At 41.6% G+C, this 18363-nt stretch overlaps 1 long non-coding RNA gene across 1 annotated transcript in view; it reads left to right on the top strand.

The window, feature by feature from the left end:
• Positions 1 to 17811, top strand: part of LOC125131434 (uncharacterized) — a 55709-nt gene extending 37898 nt beyond the window's left edge. The window contains exons 2-3 of the long non-coding RNA XR_007135920.1: positions 16399 to 16452; positions 17631 to 17811. This is a non-coding gene — a long non-coding RNA (uncharacterized LOC125131434). The remainder of the gene's footprint in view (positions 1 to 16398; positions 16453 to 17630) is intronic.
• Positions 17812 to 18363: the final 552 nt, after the last annotated feature.

The following is an 18363-nucleotide window of genomic DNA, read 5'->3' as shown; positions in this document are numbered from 1 at the left end:
CAGCTGGAGCTCTCAGGCGCCCCCCTTCACGGCTCTCGACTCCAGCCCCGCGATGAGCGCAGCAAGCCTTGCTTCCCTCCAGGAGCTGGGGGACATGGATATAAACCACTACCCAGAACACAGGGGCTTTACTAGAAATATGAGTCACCTGACTGCAACTGAAAAAACAAACTTTAAGGAGGCATAGTCCACCATATGCACACAAAACAGAACACATTCTGCCTAAGAGAAATGGCTACTTCATTTCAGTTATCTCATTGCCTTCTCATAAGCACTGTGCAAGGGAGACAGCATCTCGCCATCTGACGTAAGAGGAAACAGGCTAAGCGAAGTTGTGTAGCCAGGTCCAGGTGGTGAAGCCAAGGTTCTTTCCCTATTTGTTGCAACCCTCTTAAAGCACAGCACTGTGTCTTTGCTCCTAAAAGGTGGCATCCATTTCGGGGAGCTTCTCTTTGACACAGAGAATAAGGGGAAGTGTTTTTGTTTAGGCAGTTACCAGATCCACTTCCTAAACTCTGCAACAGGAAGCTGGTGCAAACACACCAAAACATCGTGCTCACGGCAGCCCGACTGCTTAGAGAGACCTCTAGCTTCAGACTATTCCATCTGAGGCTGAGCGGGACTCCGTGGAGGGCACTGTAAGGTAGAAGGATGTCCGGTTGGAGTTCTAGATCCCACTTGGCGGCGGGAGAAGGTGTTTGAAGAGTTTGGCAAAAGTGGAAAGGGAAAAAGAGGAAAAAGTGAGGGGAAGGGGGAGGGGGTCATGGATCAGACACCACAGCACAATAAAAGCTTTGATCCTTCCATCAGGATCTTCCTTCAACAGTAAAGGTTGCCTAGCCTAGGCTGGTCAATCCAAACTTAAGCATCTTCCTGGAAAACAAAAACACAGCTACAGGACTTCTCTTGTAGTACAGTGGGTTAAAGATCCAGCATTGTCCCTGCAGTGGCTCCGATTCGGTCTCTGGCCAGGGAAGAACTTTCATGTGCCACAGGCATGGCCAAAAAAAAAGAAAGAAAGAAAGAAAAAAAGCTGTACAGCCAGGGTTTATAGCCAAGATTTCAGGAGAGGAAGGTCCATTTTAGCCCTGAAGTGTAAGATACATTGCTCCAAAGACTAGGGGAGGGGAGGGAATGAAAAGTATAACTTTGCTTTTAAACATGGACTTCAATTTTATAATAACAGCTTCCTTCTGCCTCCTCCAAAGCCCCCATCCTGTGAAATAATGCCGCTTGTACTAAGTCTGCCTGCCATTATAGAACCTGAAGATCAGTTTAGATCCGGTTTTGTTCTTATGTTAGGTGGGGCAAGAGCAAAAAGGGGGGCAAGGTATTAGACTTCCCAGTGAGTAGGAAAAAGACAAGAACCATGTAGAGGCAAGTAAAAGTAAACCAGCATTTGAGTATCAAAAAGAGCAATGATTCAATAAGAATCCAACAAAGGAAGAGCTGTGTGGCTGAGTCAAAATAGTAGTGACTTGTGTGAAAAACAAAGGAAAGTGACTCTTGTCCCTTCTGGCCAAGGAGTGCATGGAGCCTGGGGGCAGCCGGCTTTCCCTTGGGGCTGCTTGGAGGATTAGGTAAATATAAACCTCTTCAAATAACCCAAGAAGTGAGAAATTGAAAGCATAGCAAGCTGGAGTAGTCATCAGAGGATATATTTAGGAGAGCATATTTTGCAGGCTAGAATTACAGTGCATCAAGATGCAGTCAATTAAAAGTATTTAAGGATGAGTTGCTATGATTGGGAGGGAATTATAATCTATGACCAAGAGTCAGAAGAGACCACCATTCTTCAAAGGTCAGGCAATAATTTTAATAAATCAGCTCATTCACCATTGCCCCAACTGCCAGTTTCTACATCAAGACTACTTCAAGATTTCAACAAAAGGAAGTGGTTTACAAAAGAATCGGCAAGAACACAGAAGTGTTTAATGAAAAAAAAAATTATTGCCCAAGGAAAAATTTGCTCTGTATGCTAATCAGGTTATACGTGTTTTTCAAGCACAGGTCCCAGCATAGGATATGACCTTTAAAAAGAGACACTGCTACAAAATCCCACTATATTCACAGGATTCTTTATGGCCTCGAGGCTCTTGCCATGTCCCCTTACCTTGTTGGGTCTCCTAATTACCTACTTAGGTGGAGGAGGAATTATGGTCATTTCACAGATGAGGAAACTGAGGCTCAAGAAGATTAAATATATTGAGATGGTCATGCAGCTAGGAGTACAGGCCTGAGATATGAACCCCGTCTGAATCATGCTGTTTTCCTTGGCCCTATACACCTCAAAACATAAAATCTGAGCTCAGAAACATTCATTTCAGAGAACAGAAATGACTGCAACTTACTTGACCCACTCCATCAAATCCAGCTCCTGTAATTGCCTCGTAATTGTCATAGTTTTATTCACCTCCTTCAATGTACTTCTCACTTCTTTGCAGCTCAAAGTAGTCCCATCTCTACAGGGGGCTTTCCTGAAGACCCTGCACAAGCTTCGCCCTTTCAGTCCAAAGCAATGATTACATCACTTTCTGTGTCCTGTCAGGTTCTGCTATTTAATCTTTTTTTCTATCTATGACTTACCTTACCCATAAGACTATACGCTTCGGTTGGGGGGAGAACCATACCTGGGTCCCCTTTTGTGAGCCACCTGTCCTACCCCCCAAAATATCAGGCACTGTGCTCAACCCACAGAAGATGCTCACTAAATACAAACTGAATTATTATTATTATCTTCCTTGATAAATTATTTCTTGGCATTATATAATTTGGGCACTACAATAATTTGTGTGACATACTGTGGGAACGTTACCAGTTTCATAAAATATGATGTTTTCGGTTGCATGAGGTTCAAGCTGACTTTGCTTTACTCCAGGATTTTATATTAATTTAATTTGCTATTTTATCAGCTTTCTGCTCTCTCCTGGGGAGAAATGGAAATACAGTGATCATAAAATAATAATGATAATAATAGCTAATAAGTGTTTATCATGTGCCAGACATGCTAAATTTTTTGTATTTATTATTTCATTTAATCCTCATACTCACTCTCCTCAATTGACAGATGGGGAAATTGAGGCACAGAGACATGAAACAACTTGCCCAAGGTCACACGGCTAAGAGGTGGCAGATTCAAATCCCCACTGGAGGCCACATTTTAGTATTTTTTTTTCTTGAAATATAATTATTTACAATGTTGTGTCAGTTTCTGGTGTACAGCAAAGTGATTCAGTTATACATACACACACATACTTTTTCATAGTCTTTTCTATTATAGGCTATTACAAGATATTGAATATAGCTCCCTGTTCTATGCAGTAGGACTTTCTGTTTATTTATCCCTCCCACCCTTTTCCTCTTTGGTAACCATAAGTTTGTTTTCTCTGTCTGTGAGCCTGTTTCCGTCTTGTAAACAAATTCATTTGTTCTACTGTTTAGATTCCATAATAAGCAATATATTATGGTATTTCTCTTTCTGACTTCACTTCGTATGATCATCTCTAGCTCCATCCATGTTGCTGCAAGTTGCATTTTTTCACTCTTTTTTATGGATGAGTAATATTCCATTGCATAAATGTACCACTCTTTTTTATCCATGCCTCTGTTGATGGACATTTAGGTTGTCTCCGTGTCTTGGCCATTGTAAATAGTGCTGCTATGAACAGTGGAGTACATGTGCTTTTTCAATTAGAGTTCTCTCTGGATATACACCCAGGAGTGGGATTGCTGGACCGCATGGTGGTTGTATTTTTAGCTTTTTAAGGAACCTCCATACTGTTCTTCATAGTGGCTCCGCCAATTTACATTCTCACCAATAGTGTAAGAGGGTTCCCTTTTCTCCACACCCTCTCCAGCATTTATTATTTGTAGACTTTTTGATGACAGACATTCTGACCAGTGCAAGGTGACACTTCATTTTACTACTGATTTGCATTTCTCTGATAGTGATGTTGAGCATCTTTTCATGTGCCTGTTGCAGAGGCCCCACCTTTTAAACTGGTCATTTGGTGCCATTACAAAAACAATTATTCTGCAGTCTTTTTTAATGTTTATTGAGATTTAGTCAATTTGTTTGATTTTTTTTTTTCTGCTTTAATTTTTACAAAACACTTTGAGATTTGTGACACTGTTCTTCTGGGTCCAGCATTTAATAAGCTCTGTAACTTTTAAAACATTACTGAAGCTGAGGCCCTCTGCCTCAGTTTCCTCCTCTCTAAAATGAGAACTCGAATGGTTATTATACAGATTAAACTAGTTTATTCATGGAAAACAGCTGTTATTAGGGCCAGGGGCCCATGGAAGTGTTCTGTTGGTATACACTATTATCATTGTTGCTACTGCCCAGGGCCTGCCTTCCCTAACATAGCCAAGAACTTGCGTTGTAGACACTTATTACCATGCCACAGCAGACTCAGAGGACTCTCCAGCGTTCAGTATGTGTTTTGAAACCAACTGCTTGCCAAATATAAAAGAAATATGCCTAAACAAAAACATATGCCTTTATACAATATAAATGTACCTAGAATGATGACTGGCACATATTATTATTAGGTCATTGCATATTTGATGATAAATGTATAAATTTAAGGAATAAATGATCAAAAGCTCAAACATGAAAGTGAATGACTAATGAACAAAATTATGAAGATTAAATTGATCTGGAGAACCTGGAAATAAATGACTCCACAGAGGAATAAAATGGAAACCACATTTTTTTTTTACCTTCCAAGAAATGCATTTCACTTAATTCACTATATGCCACATCTCTATTAAAATACAAATAATATTTCCCAAAAACATGTAGTATGAAGTCATGTAAAAACCTAAAAAGTCCACATCCAATTATAAGAGAACCTTCTTGAGTTCTTACCCAAAACTGAGGAAGGAAGTCTAAGGTCAAGTTTATTTCAACTTCAATTTCCCACCCTTTTCAAAGAGCCAAATTATAACTCTTTCTCAAACATTTTCAAGGAAGTATTGTGATTATGAAAATGGATACTCCAAATACCTAAGCTAAATATTTGCATTCTGCCTTTTTAGTTAAACAATTGACTTTGTTCTTTAGCATTTATGTCAAAATACTTAAACATTTTAAAACATCAATAACAAGAGGATATGGTTTTTCACCAAATTGTCTACACTTATCTGATTTTTAGCAAAAGCTTCACAAGAAGGAACCAGGCAATTAAAAAATGTGAATGCACATACACCATGGAAATAGGGGGAGAAGGTGGAGGAGGTGTTGGCCATTTATGCTTTTTTTTTTTTTTTCTTTTTACAGCCACACCTGTGGCAAATGGAAGTTCCCAGGCCAGGGGTCAAATGGAAGCTGCAGCTACAGGCTTACGCCACAGCCACAGTAATACAGGATCCGAGCTGCATCTTTGACTTAACACCATTGGTGGCAATGCCAGATCCTTAAACCACTGAATGAGGCCAGGGGATCAAATCCACAACCTCATGGAGACTAGTTGAGTTCTTAACCTGCTGAGCCACAATGGAACTCTGGTCATTTATTCCTTTAGCACACACATAAAAATTTCTTCTACTTCCCTATGTCTGTGTAGTTAAGATTTGCTAAGTATTTACGTCCGCTTACAACAATAGCCCCAATTTCCTGACTTTTCATAGGAGTGACTTCAAAGCAGTTCTTGGATTGGCATGCCTTGGTTTATTATTCATTTTCAGAGCATCCTCGGATGTAGGTAAGGGACTAGCATTTTATCTTTATCCTACACAATTAAAACTGAGAGTACGAAGGGATGATGGGGCTTGCCCCCAAAAGACAAAGACATTAACTATTATTATGAAACTTGGCTTAGTACTCAGATCTCCTTTAATACGGGAGGGTGTTTTCTCCTGAGATTATGCTTCCTTTACATATCTTTAAACTGGGAAGCCTACACCAGGCAAATCCCAAGAAGATTTTTGGAGGTTGGGTTAACATGACCCAGTTCTGAGGCTGTGAAGACAGGGAAGCCAGGCTGAGAAAACTGTGCATGTTTTGTGATATTTAGTGAGCGTCATGCAACCACTGCTAACAGATCAGCCAAATAAAGCTGTGTAAGAAAAGGTGAGAAATGGGAGCGCTTTCTAACACACTTCTGCTCTGGCCCTGAGTTTTGTGTCTTTGCCTCATGCCCGCCCAACTGGAGCTCTTCCATGTGTCACTGGAGCTGCTGTCGCAGGAACCAGAGACTAGCTTCTCCAGCAGCCAACCAGGGGTAGGTGGCTTTGTGCAAGGAGGCTGCAGAGGAGAATGTCCAGTTGCACCGAACCAGTCACACTTGTGACACGGGAACAGTACATTTTTCAAGAATGAAGCCATTCAAAGCCCCTTGCTACCAAAGTCACAAGGAGGCATTTGGATTCCCACAGTCACCTCTCTCAAACTTGACTTGAGCCGCCACAGCCAAGTCACTTTGTTTCCACTGTAGCTCACATTACGGGTGGTAGGTTCCACCTGTTTCAATATTTGGTTGATGACGAAAGTGACCCTTGAGAGCGGAGTGACATGGGCAGCTGAGCAGACTTCCAAACCAATTGTGGGAAAAACCAAGATAACCTTTACCCTATAAAAGAGATTATGAAGACAAATAAGGCCAAAAGAGGGTGCTGCGAGAAGTTTCTATGTCTCAACTCTTTCTTGGGGTTAATCAGTGTTGGGTGAGGGGTCAGTTTAAAGAGCAGAAGAAGAGGGCATACGCTTAAGTTACAGAGGAAAGAATGAAAATCAGATACAGCAATGCTAACTCAGGAGGAGAAAGAATAGACTTTGTAGATTTCTGAAGCAGACACCTGGAAGCAAGACAGCACAACAAGTCCTTTTACTACTAGAATGCTCTACAAGGAAGTAGGCGCATCGGAGAGAGAAGGAGACACAAAATCCTTTGCCATCTTGAAATACTCTTCAGCTATGTCCCCTCATCCTTGCCCTCCAGGCAAACCCCGCCCCTCCTCCATGCTGTGCATTAATTGCTCTATTCATGAATATAATGCCAGGAACAGATTTCTCCCAACACAGCTTTTCACCCCACTCAACTTCTCAAAAGCCCTACCCCTTCCCAACCACCTCTCCAGAGTGGATGAAGTGATTGCTTAAGATGATTTAAGCACTGGGGAGAATTTCACCAGCTCTCCTCCATTTTAAGCTTGCCATTCCAAAGAAGTGGTTTAGCCAGCTCATGCAGACTCTGGGGAAAACATCAAGGTGTGGTAAGCAAGCACAGAAAGAGCACCTCAAAAGATCTGGCGTCTTATTTTGCCTTTGCCATTTGCTTTCTGTGTGGCCTTGTGTCGGTAACTCAACGGCTCTCTGCCTACTTTATTTCAAAAAGCCTGCCCATAGCGTCTCTGATGCATTCTAAACAACAAGGAATCAACAGATGGCCTTTCTTCCTCTTGCATCGGGTCACTCACATTAAAGGTTTCTGGAACGTGCACATTCTGATCATCAGAATCTCTGAAAAAGACAGTGAGGGGCAAAGACAGCTCTTTACAAGTGCTTGTATGATGTAAACCACATTCGTCTCTCTCTGAAATCTAGTCTTTCCCTAAAAGAATTTACTTTATAGAAAAAGAATAATTTTGTGATTAAAGATTATTTCAATTTAGGAATTGTCAGTGAATTCAATTTTATTTTATAATATAGTCGGGGTAAATGTATATCATGTCGGAATAATCGATGATTTTCTTGATGCCTTTCTTCAACTGCTATAAGCACTGATATTTTCATGACATTAAAGGCTCTGTAGCTAAACCAGAACATTAAATGCTGTCACAATTCAGCATTTCCCTGATTGAGGAAGATGTTACAGCTGAATTTTCATTGGAGGATGTCTGTGGACTTTTTATAATCATTAAGGCTCATTACATTATTACTAGATTTTCATCTTCTATGAATCTTTAAGGATCAAAACAAAATATATGAAGAAAGGAAGGATGCATGTGTCGTTATAGCTCCTTAACAAATGGGAGAAATGGCGCAGGAAAATGGCCAAGTTTACCATAAATCACAAAAATAGGAGTTCCCTTGTGGCTCAGTGGTAACAAATCCAACTAGGATCTGTGAGGATGAGGGTTCCATCTCTGGCTTTGCTCAGTGGTTAAGGATCTGGCGTTGCCATGGCTGTAGTGTAAGTCGCAGACACGGCTCAGATTCCGCGTTGCTGTGGCTGTGGTATAGGCCAGCAGCTGTGGCTCAGATTTGACCCCTAGCCTGGGAACTTCCATATGCTGCAGGTACAGCCCTAAAAAAAATTTTTTTAAATAGGTTTCAGAGATTAAAAAGAGAGAGCAGAATTCCTGAATCCCAGGCATGGATGGATGATTCTGTCTCCCCTCTTTTACTGTGACAAACGTGACCAAAAGGCCATGGCAGCCTTTTCCCCACGTCTCACAAGAGTTGGCATTGAAGAGGTCACACTGTCTGTCCCTAGCCACCTTAAGTTTTAAAGGGAGCACTCAGAGTTCCTGTCGTGGCGCAGGGGAAACAAATCCGACTAGGAACCATGAGGTTGCAGGTTTGATCCCTGGCTTCGCTCAGTGGGTAAAGGATCCAGCGTTGCCATGAGCTGTGGTGTAGGTTGAAGACGCGGCTTGGATCTGATGTTGCTGTGGCTGTGGCGTAGGCTGGTGGCTACAGCTCTGATTAGACCCCTAGCCTGGGAACCTCCATATGCCGCAGGTGCGGCCCTGAGAAGACAAAAAAATAAATAAATAAATAAATAAATAAATAAATAAATAAATAAATAAAGGGAGCACTCTGAGGCCCATAGAGTTGAAGGGACTTGCCTTAACCACACAGCTAGTAAGAGAGGCCTCCTTCCCAGACACTGCACTGCTCCATTCATGCTCCATCCCAGAGCCACTGGAACAGACTCACTCATTCAGCAAAAATGTCCTGAGAACCTGCTAGCAGGGGAAGTCCCAGACAGAAGGCCAATTCTCATCTGCTAAAAAAAAAAAAAAAAAAAAAATTCCTTTCTCCCCTCAAAGGAAAAAAAAAAAAAAGATCAAAGTCAAAATGAACAGGGTCATAGGTCAGGACAAGATTTAGAGAGGCCTGAAGTTTAGGCAGACCTGGATGCATAGCCTGACTCTACACTTTGCTAATGTGTGACCTTGGGCTTCTGCATCCTACTCTGTAAAACTGTGAAAATTCCTCAGAAGTGGTTTGTGAGGATGAAAGGAGATGGCGCTTTTTTGTTTGTTTTTTGTTTTTTGGTATTTTTAAATAACATAGTGTCTGGACACAGTAAGAGGGTGACAAAGTGGTCCCAGGTAGCACTACCACTGACTGAGCCAGGCTGGGAAAGAAAGAATATTTTTGTTCCCTTTTCCTTCATTCTCCCCTCAGATAGCCTAAGGGTGCTCTCCTCCTGCCCCTGCCGTCTGCACCACATCAAGGCGGAGAGTTCCTTGCGTGTTACAAATGGCCTTGCAGGGCCTCACTTCCTGGGTTCTGCATGCAGGGCTTCCCAACTCTAACTCTCTCTCTCTCTCTTCCTCTCTCTCTCTCTCTGGCTTTTCACTAAACCACAGCTTTTAAACTCCAAGTCTGTGACTCATCCACTAGTCCAAACTTGCACACATTCCTACAAGAAAGAACTCAGAACCCTGCCTATTAAATTTCCAGTTACTAATAAGACATCAGATTAGACATTCAGCTGAGAATGGCTGAAAAGCAAAACACAAGTGTATTGAGAGCTCCCCCCAAGACACCCTTTATTCTTGGCCTCTGTGAGTCCTTTAATCCATAACAAACAATGCAAAGTGCTACAGGAAAGGTGACAGGGGCGGGATCCCCAGTGCTCCTGGAAGAGTTGGGATAAGCGCTGGCAAACACAGAGTGAGGAGCATAGAAATGCCAAGGCAGTCAGGGCTATATAAAGACAGATGCGTCAGTGTTCAGAACAGGGAACATCTATAAGACCCAGGGGTTAGCAGAATGACGGTGGAGAGTGAAGCAAGATAGCACCTGTTTGGAAAGGCTTCAAGGAAAAGAGTTCTGAAGGGCAGTGGGGTGACAGGCAGACCTCAGAGGTGACAAGAGGGAGCAGAGTGCAGAGGGCAAGGCGATAACAGAAAGAAAAAAAAAATGACCCCTTGGGAGCAGAGAGCAAAAGTGAGGGTATTTGCAAACTTCTCCAGAACACCTTGCTGCCCACGTGAGCAAAGAGAACCGGAGAGCTGAATACATCTGATTAGAAGCAGAGGTAATTGTTGCCCACTCTTCCCCCTTACAGGCTTATCTGTATGAATCAAGTCATGAATACGCTTCCTCCTTAGCATTGATCACAAATGGGAATGCCCCAGACTCAAAGGCAAATAAATAACTTCAAAACCCTAGGAGTGAATTATTAGCCTCGCCTGGATCACTGAAAAGGAGAAACATCTAGGGGTCATGGCCAAACTTTTTTTTTCCACTACAGACCTATCTATAAATTTTAAAACATGAATTTCCATAAACGGTTTGGTTAACCTGTCTTATCACACATGACGGCAAGTTTTTAATGACTAGAAGGTTTACGTTTTTGCTGTGTGAACAACGATGTCTAATCCAGCAGCACCGTGTTGCTAGTGGAGACTTTTATAAATACTCGTTGACTAAGCTGCTCATGCTCTTGACTCAGGTCATAAGATGCCCACACACATATCCGTTTCGAGAAACCTTGATTTGATCAACCACGAAGGCCCAGGGGGCCACATGGGTGACAATTTATATAATAAAATAATATCCTCTTTAACGAGAGCATTCAAGGTGACAAGCACAATTCTAGCACCTTACTCATCATTTCCAATCCTTGATGATTAAGGAATCTCATCCTGTGATAAAGCCGATGTCCTTCCAGATGAGAAAACAGGGGCCTAGAGAAGAGAAGCAATGTTCCCAAGTTATATAATTAATAAGTCACTGAAAGGAGACCACAGTCCAGCCCTACCTAATTCCACACTGAGGTGGTGGGGGTCTCACCCAAAAATCAGACAGATTACACCAAGAAATCTCTTAAATCTATGCTTTAAATTAAAAAGAAAAAAAAAAGTAAGAAAGAAAAACAACTACCTTTGCAGACCTATAAATAGTTTTTCAAATATAAAATTAAGTACCCAGTTAAGTAAGCCCCAATAGTCACCACATAAGTTGCAACCAGACTTCAAAGGCAACTAAGAGCCATCCCACAAGAAAGGAGGTCAGATTTCTCCAGGCTCCTCAATGCCTCCATCCCATCCACATGCCAGGAGCTCTGCTGTCTAGGTCTGACACCAGAGGATGAAAATAATTGCAGTCTGAGGTCTCACTTCATTGCTACTGGTGGCCAAAAATTGATCTTCAGGTCTAGACCATGTCATAGGAAGCAATCCACCATGTCCAGCAGACACTGGCCACTCAGAGAGATGGATCTTGAACAGCCACCACCCTGCCCCACCCGGCCCCGGCTGGGCTGGCAGGGGGAAGTGCCTGTGGGCAGAGGGGAGCCGCCAATTTCAACACCAGCCTGGCCTCCTGCAGCCCCACTGGCTCTGTGTCCCAGCCCCCGGGAGGGTGCCTGGCCCGCGTGCAGGAATAACAGCAGCCTCCACGGAGGCAGCAGCGGGGAAAGGCCAGTGCGTTCAAGTTGTTATATCTGGATCGGTGAACAAGTCTGGGCCTTGGGAACCAAGAGGCCATGCAGGGACTGGCAGAGGCTCTTATTGAAATGCAGCAACCTCCCCTGGGTCCCACCCTTGGGTTCTGGGGTGACGCTCACTGCTCCTGCATCCTCTCCACTTCTTACCTGAACCCTGGGAAAATGACAACCACCACCCCAGGGGATCCCTGTGACCACAACACCCTGGAGATGACATTTGCAGCTCAAGTGAACCCTCCCAGCAAAGCCACCCTGGTTAAGGAAGTGTATGTAAGCGAAGGGCCTGGGGGGAGCGTGAAGCAGTGACAATGTGAGACAGGAGACTGGCCAGGAGATTCAGCTCAGCCTAGACCAAACCAAAGTTATGCTGATCACAATAGAAAGAAATTAAAAATCTAGAAGAACGGCTGGGGAGGAACTGTAAAACACCTCACCCTTCTTAAAAAATGCACAACTGTGGAATTCAAGTCAATTATATTTTCCAGTGCAGAAAATGTTTATCCTACTTCAAATTTATTTGGCACTCCAATATCATTCTACAGACCTTTTTTCCAAATACCCTTTTTCTATTACTTAATTGCTGGAGGTTATTTTAATATTGATAAATCATCTTTCTGAATCTCTCCCTCTCTCCCAGTTTGAATCTCCAGAAATAATAATAACAATAATAAAGTCAGGGAGTTCCCACCATAGCTCAGTGGGTTAAGAACCTGACATAGTGTCTGTGAGGATATGCATTCAATCCCTGGCCTCGCTCAGTGGGTTAAGGATCTGGGGTTGCAGCAAGCTGCAGCGTGGATCAAAAATAAGGCTTGGATGTGGCATTGCTGTGGTTGTGGCGTATAGGCCAGCAGCTGCAGCTCTGATTCGACCCCTAGCCTGGGAACTTCCATATGCCACAGGTGCAGCTGTAGAAGGAACAACAACAACAACAATAATAATAAAGTAAGTCAAATATAAAGAAGAGGACAAGAAAAAAGGTAGAGGACCTGAAATGTCTTTGGTTCTGAATTCTGCTTTCAGAATTCCCTTCTGAATTGTGATTTCTGACTAAACTGCTTTTATGAACACATGCCTCTCAGAGGGCGCTGGCAAGTACTGCTCTCCAGGGCTCCAGGCTCACCCTCTCCAAGCCACTATGCTACCCAAAGAGCACCCTAACTTGTAAATATCTTTATGCTCTCCTTAAAATTTTTCAGTGGCTACCCAGGACATAGAACAAAGTTCTGAACTGTTTGGGGACATCTGATTAGATCTTTGGTCACTATTTTTCACTCCCTGGAAGTGAACCACTCGGAATAGATAATAAATCCTGAGTTAAGAATCACTGGTCTAGAGCAGAGGGGGTGTATGCACCCCGGGGGTACATTTGAAGATCCACAGTTGTACAGAAAAAAACAGTAATAGCTCTTTGTATTTATAAATACTTCATCTTTAACAAAACTAAAAAGAATATAAGTAGGAAGTAATTTAAATGTATACTAATATTGAATTATGAAATAAAACCACTGTCCTTGCCCTGTCTGTCTTTCACCTAACTCATTTGGGTTCTCTGAAGAAGAAAGGGAATTTCGCAAACAAGGTTGATGCTGCACCCGCATTCTTCACCTTCAGTATATGGTCATGGTTTGCATGCTACAGGCTCTAAGATACCATCAACGCTTAGGCTATAAAATTAAGTCCTTCATAAAGTACATTCTTTGCAATTCTTTTAAACTGGATGGAAAGTTGTACTTGTATCAGTCTGCTAGTTATTTCATGTCCAAATACTTAAGAGAGCTGTCCAACTACAAGAGGACTTTTGCAAATAACAAGGCTCCCAAGTTGTCTGACCTTTCCTCTGATGACCAGTGGCTGCCAGGATTATGCAAATATTTTCAGAAAAATAAATATGCTTAATATGTCTCCTTAAGGTAAAGATGACATTTTAATGGTGAATAAAAAAGGAACTTCTTTTCAAAATGAACTCGCTATTTTGAAAACGGGTGCAGTATGCAGCCTCTGAAGCTCCCCTGCCCCCACCTCATTTCTTCTTGCTGGTGTCCATGCTCTGTGTAACCCCCTCCACGTGCGTGTGGGCTGGACCTCAGGACTCACTTTTAACCAACAGAATATAGCAAAGTGACCTCTGAGATTAAGTTACAAAAAAACTATGAATTTTGTCTTTCACTTTCTCTCATGCTCTCTTTATGGAGAAGCCCACTGGCAAGGAACTGCTGTCTCTGCATTGCCAGTAAGGACGGATCTAGTCCCCCCAACAGGCACTTGAGTAAACTTGGAAGCAGACTGGCTCCCAACCCTGCCTTGAGCTGATGGAGGACTGGCCACCACATCGGCTGCAGCCCTGAGACAAAAGAACACAGCTGAGCCACTCCTGGATTCCTGAACACAGACACCGTGAGATAATAAATATCTGCTGTTTTAAGCCACTGATTTGGGGGATAATTTGTTATACAGCAATAGATAACTCATACAACTGGAGAAAGTTTCCCCATCATTAATGAGTGGATGGCTGAAAATCATGAATGTGTTTCATTTCAAATGGAAGGAAAAAAAAAAAAAAAAACTCTCGCATCTGCCCATTAAAAAAATTAGAAACAGAATTTCCTAGCCTATTTTAAGATACCTCTGATAAAGACTATCAGTGGGTTTGAACCAATTGCTAAAAATTTGAAAATGCAACACCTTCCAAAGAGTTTGCAAGAATTGATTGACATCATGGAAGATGAAAACTTATTAATTGAATTTCAAAAAAACCCCAAAACCTGAGCATAGTGCTTGATTTTGAAAAAAACAGCATCATGATTTAGTTAGTCCTGCTAAACACACACTTCTTCAGTTGAAACTCTCTTTGTGCAATATCTTGTTTCGATTAAAACTAGAAATCAAAATAAAATCAACTTAAAACCAGTCCTTTAAATTGCCCTATCACAAAGTATGAAACCAAAGTTTTCAAAAGTAAATATTTTCAAGAACATATTTAATAGTTAATATTTTGTGAAAGCAAAAAAAGATAAACCTTTAAGTACTGTCTATACAACTTTATGTATTTTGTAAAAGGTATAATATACTGGTATGATAGGACACATATATAAGAAACAAAATATCCATATAAATTATTAAATAACTACATAATTGAGGAGCACATGCTCAAGTTATTTTTACTGGTAGGTGTCTGCAATTGACACAGTTTATATCCCTGACCTCAAAGTTAAGTCCAAATGCTTTCCCTTAGTTTGCCCAGCTTCCACCTATCTTTCTAGTCCTGCACTTAGAGCCACTTATAATTCTGAAGACACTCTTGAGTAAGCTGAGAAGAGAATCCCCAGCTCCACCAAAGCCTTTCTTCTAGCACCACCCCGACCCAGCCGCTGTGTCCACTGAAGAATTCCTACTCATATTTCAACACTCAGCTTACTTGTCAACCATTCCTTGGCATGTCCTCCTCCCCTCCCCATCCCTCCACCTCCCAAAGCTTTGTACCTTTGGAATGCCTCTATTACAGGACTTACCACACTGTGGTATATTTTAAGGACATTTTTATTTTTCATCTGTCCTTACCAAACTGAGGGCTTCCTATAAACTTTACTCAGTAGATGAATGTAGAGATGAACTCATCTTTTCAGACCATTTTTCTCCATGGCTCAAAGTCTAACAAGTTAAGAAGAGACTGTCCCTTTATCTCATCCTGGCAGGGTATCTGGAAACTTCACCACCAAGATTTAAGTTAACAAATGTTTTAAACCAATCTTTTGCAAAAAAATTTAAAAGGTGATTTAAGGACCAGATCCAGTATTTTTGATCAGATTTCTTACAATGGTATGTAAGCAGAATTTTCTACCAGACTGTCTCTGGTTAAATCAGTTGTGTAACTTGGGCATATTAAATATGCTCCTTGCACCTCAGTTTCCTCATCTGGTAAATGTGGAAAACAATTAATGCCTATAGGTGTGGCACAGAGTAAAACTTCCATAAGTGTTGGTTATTATACTGTTGACTTTGTGCAGAAATATTAAGCAAATGAGTAATAAATGCTAAATAAACTCCCAGAGTGGACCTTCCCTGTACCTCCAGGGAACACACAATGTACCCACAGGGAGACGCACATCAAGGGCAGGGCCATGCCAACTTTTATTTTCATTGTTGTAACCCCAGTGCCTGGCATATAGTAGGTACTCAATTAATGTTTGTTGATTTACTTCAAAATTCCCCATACATTCCTGCCTTGTACAGATTTGAATTCACACTGAGGTTCAGACCACCCTTTTGAAAGCATTCTCAGAGTGGCTATTGTCAGAAGCAGGATGTGGGGAAACAGTTAAAGTGGCTGATGTTGCAGGAAAAGCTGAGAAAGAGACATGGGAGGAAATAATAGTTCAATAGGGTCCAAAAGTCTATCAGCAATGTAATGGGAAATGATTCACAAATGCAGTATTTACACACAAGTACAAAATGTTCCAGTGACTTCAGAAGGTAAAAGGGTTATTTAAAAACAAACAACGACCTTGACAAATTCTAACACAGCATAAAAACTTTTAAAAATCCTATCATTTCTAATGTCAGAATTCTTTCAGTTGCAAGTGGTTAACTGGTATAAGAAAATAACTTTGTGGGCTCATAAAAATGACAAGGGTAGAGGTGTGTCTCAGGGACAAATAAAGTGCCATCAGGTGGGTCCTTCAATATATTTACTCTTTTATCTATACATCCATACATCCATCTCTCTGACTCCCGATCTCTCTCTTTTGATCATCTTTTATTGCAGGCAAGTTTTCTCCATTGACAGAGAAAAGAAGTGCAAAGCCACCAACAACTCCAGGTATATATCCTTCATCCTAGTTCATTAGCCAGAGGTGGGAAGTTCCTTTTTTCCTCTTCGGTCCAGTAGGGTGGGAACATATATCTGGAGAAAATATCTGTCCACCATATCCACAAAGGGAAAACCACTCCAACACACAAACCAATTGCCACCCTCACATTCCCTGATAGTACTAGGGAATAAATTTTATACAGTTTCCTGGCACGTTGTTTTCTTTTTTAAAAAACTTTTTTAAAAATTAACATATAGTGAATTTAAAATGTGGTACCAATTTCTGCTGTACAGCAAAGTGTCCCAGTCACACATATATATACATTCCTTTTATTATAGTATCTTTCTTTACGGTATAGCCCAAGAGATTGGATATAGTTCCAATCTCTATATCCAATCTCCCTGTGCTGACAGTAGGACCTCATTGCATAGCCACTCTAAATGTAATAGTTTGCATCTACCACCCCCAAACTCCCCATCCATCCCCCACCCTCCCCCCACCCCCTTGGCAAACACAAGTCTGCTCTCTTTGCCTATAAGTCTGTTTCTGTTTTGTAGACAGGTTCATTTGCTGGCACATCTTTTCCATTTGACATTCTGTCAGAAGCATTTTACCGGTCGCTACATAGACTTTATAACGATCACTTTTAAGGGTCTATAAATATTTAATTAAATCATTAGTCATGATGCAATAATTTACTTAGCATGTCCTTAATGATTAATATTTCTCCAATTTCCAGCTAGTGCTGTAATTTAAAAATACAGTAATTACTCTCTGCTTACCTATAGCAGGTGAGTTTTTTAAAAAAGTATTTCTCTTCAAGATAATTCCCAGAAGTTGGTTTCATGAGTGAAACAGTAAGAACATTTACATAGATCTAGTTCTTAAGATACAGAACCAGATGTATGTTCAAAACGTTGAGTCTATTTTCAGCATCTTCAGTGATGGGCACAGGCCGCAGCTCTGCCATGTGATGCTGAGTGTACATATAAACTGTTATGAAGTCATGGTGCCTGAACGTTCTCACCAGTCCACAATCTCTTCATTAATCCTACACATTTACATCCTGACACTCTCACCTGAGGAAACACACACAAGATGACCTAGCCCAGGATCTGGCACATAAGGCACTAAAAGTTAGGTCCATCCGCAATAGACTCTCTTATGTTCCTCTCTCTGTTTCTAGGGACAACCACCTTTGGAAATGTGGGCTTTGATCACATGAAGTACAGAACCAAGATAAGCAACAATAAATCTGTGGGGTCACGTCTGTGCAAAACTGTACAGAAGAAGGAGGACTTTCTTTTTTATCTGCCAACTCTCTTGAGCTTCTCTTATTTGTTTTGGCAAACAATCAAATAAATCTGAAGGAATTATTCTCACAGAAGCATAACACAATTATTGTTGATCATTCTCTAAGAGTTGGGTTTTTTCTATTTTTATTTCTTTTTAGGGCCACACCCGCGGCATATGGAATTTCTCAAGCTAGTGGTCGAATCAGAGCTACAGCTGCCGGCCTACACCACAGCCACAGCCACAGCCACAGCAATGCAAGATCCAAGCCGTGTCTGTGACCTACCCCAGGGCTCATGGCAACACAGGATCCTTAACCCACTGAGAGAGGCCAAGGACCCAACCTGCAACCTCATGGATACTAGTCAGGCTCACTACCACTGAGCCACAACAGGAACTTCTGTTTTTTGTTCAAAGATTAACCAAGCCCACCACTGTACAACACTGTGGCTCAAAACACTGGATGCCTGTCAGAACGACCTGTGGAAGTTCAGGTCATTTTTTTCATAAAGACGTCTAGGCCCCATCCCCAGTCCTCCCATTTAGAATACCCAAGGGTAGAGCCAAGGTGGGTATTTATAACTTTTTAAATCTCTATAGGTGATTCTGACACAGACCCAGGATTT

This window comes from Phacochoerus africanus, chromosome 7 (assembly GCF_016906955.1).
Source record: "Phacochoerus africanus isolate WHEZ1 chromosome 7, ROS_Pafr_v1, whole genome shotgun sequence".
In the NCBI taxonomy this organism is placed as follows: Eukaryota; Metazoa; Chordata; class Mammalia; order Artiodactyla; family Suidae; genus Phacochoerus; species Phacochoerus africanus.
This window is presented reverse-complemented; position numbering and strand designations above follow the sequence as displayed.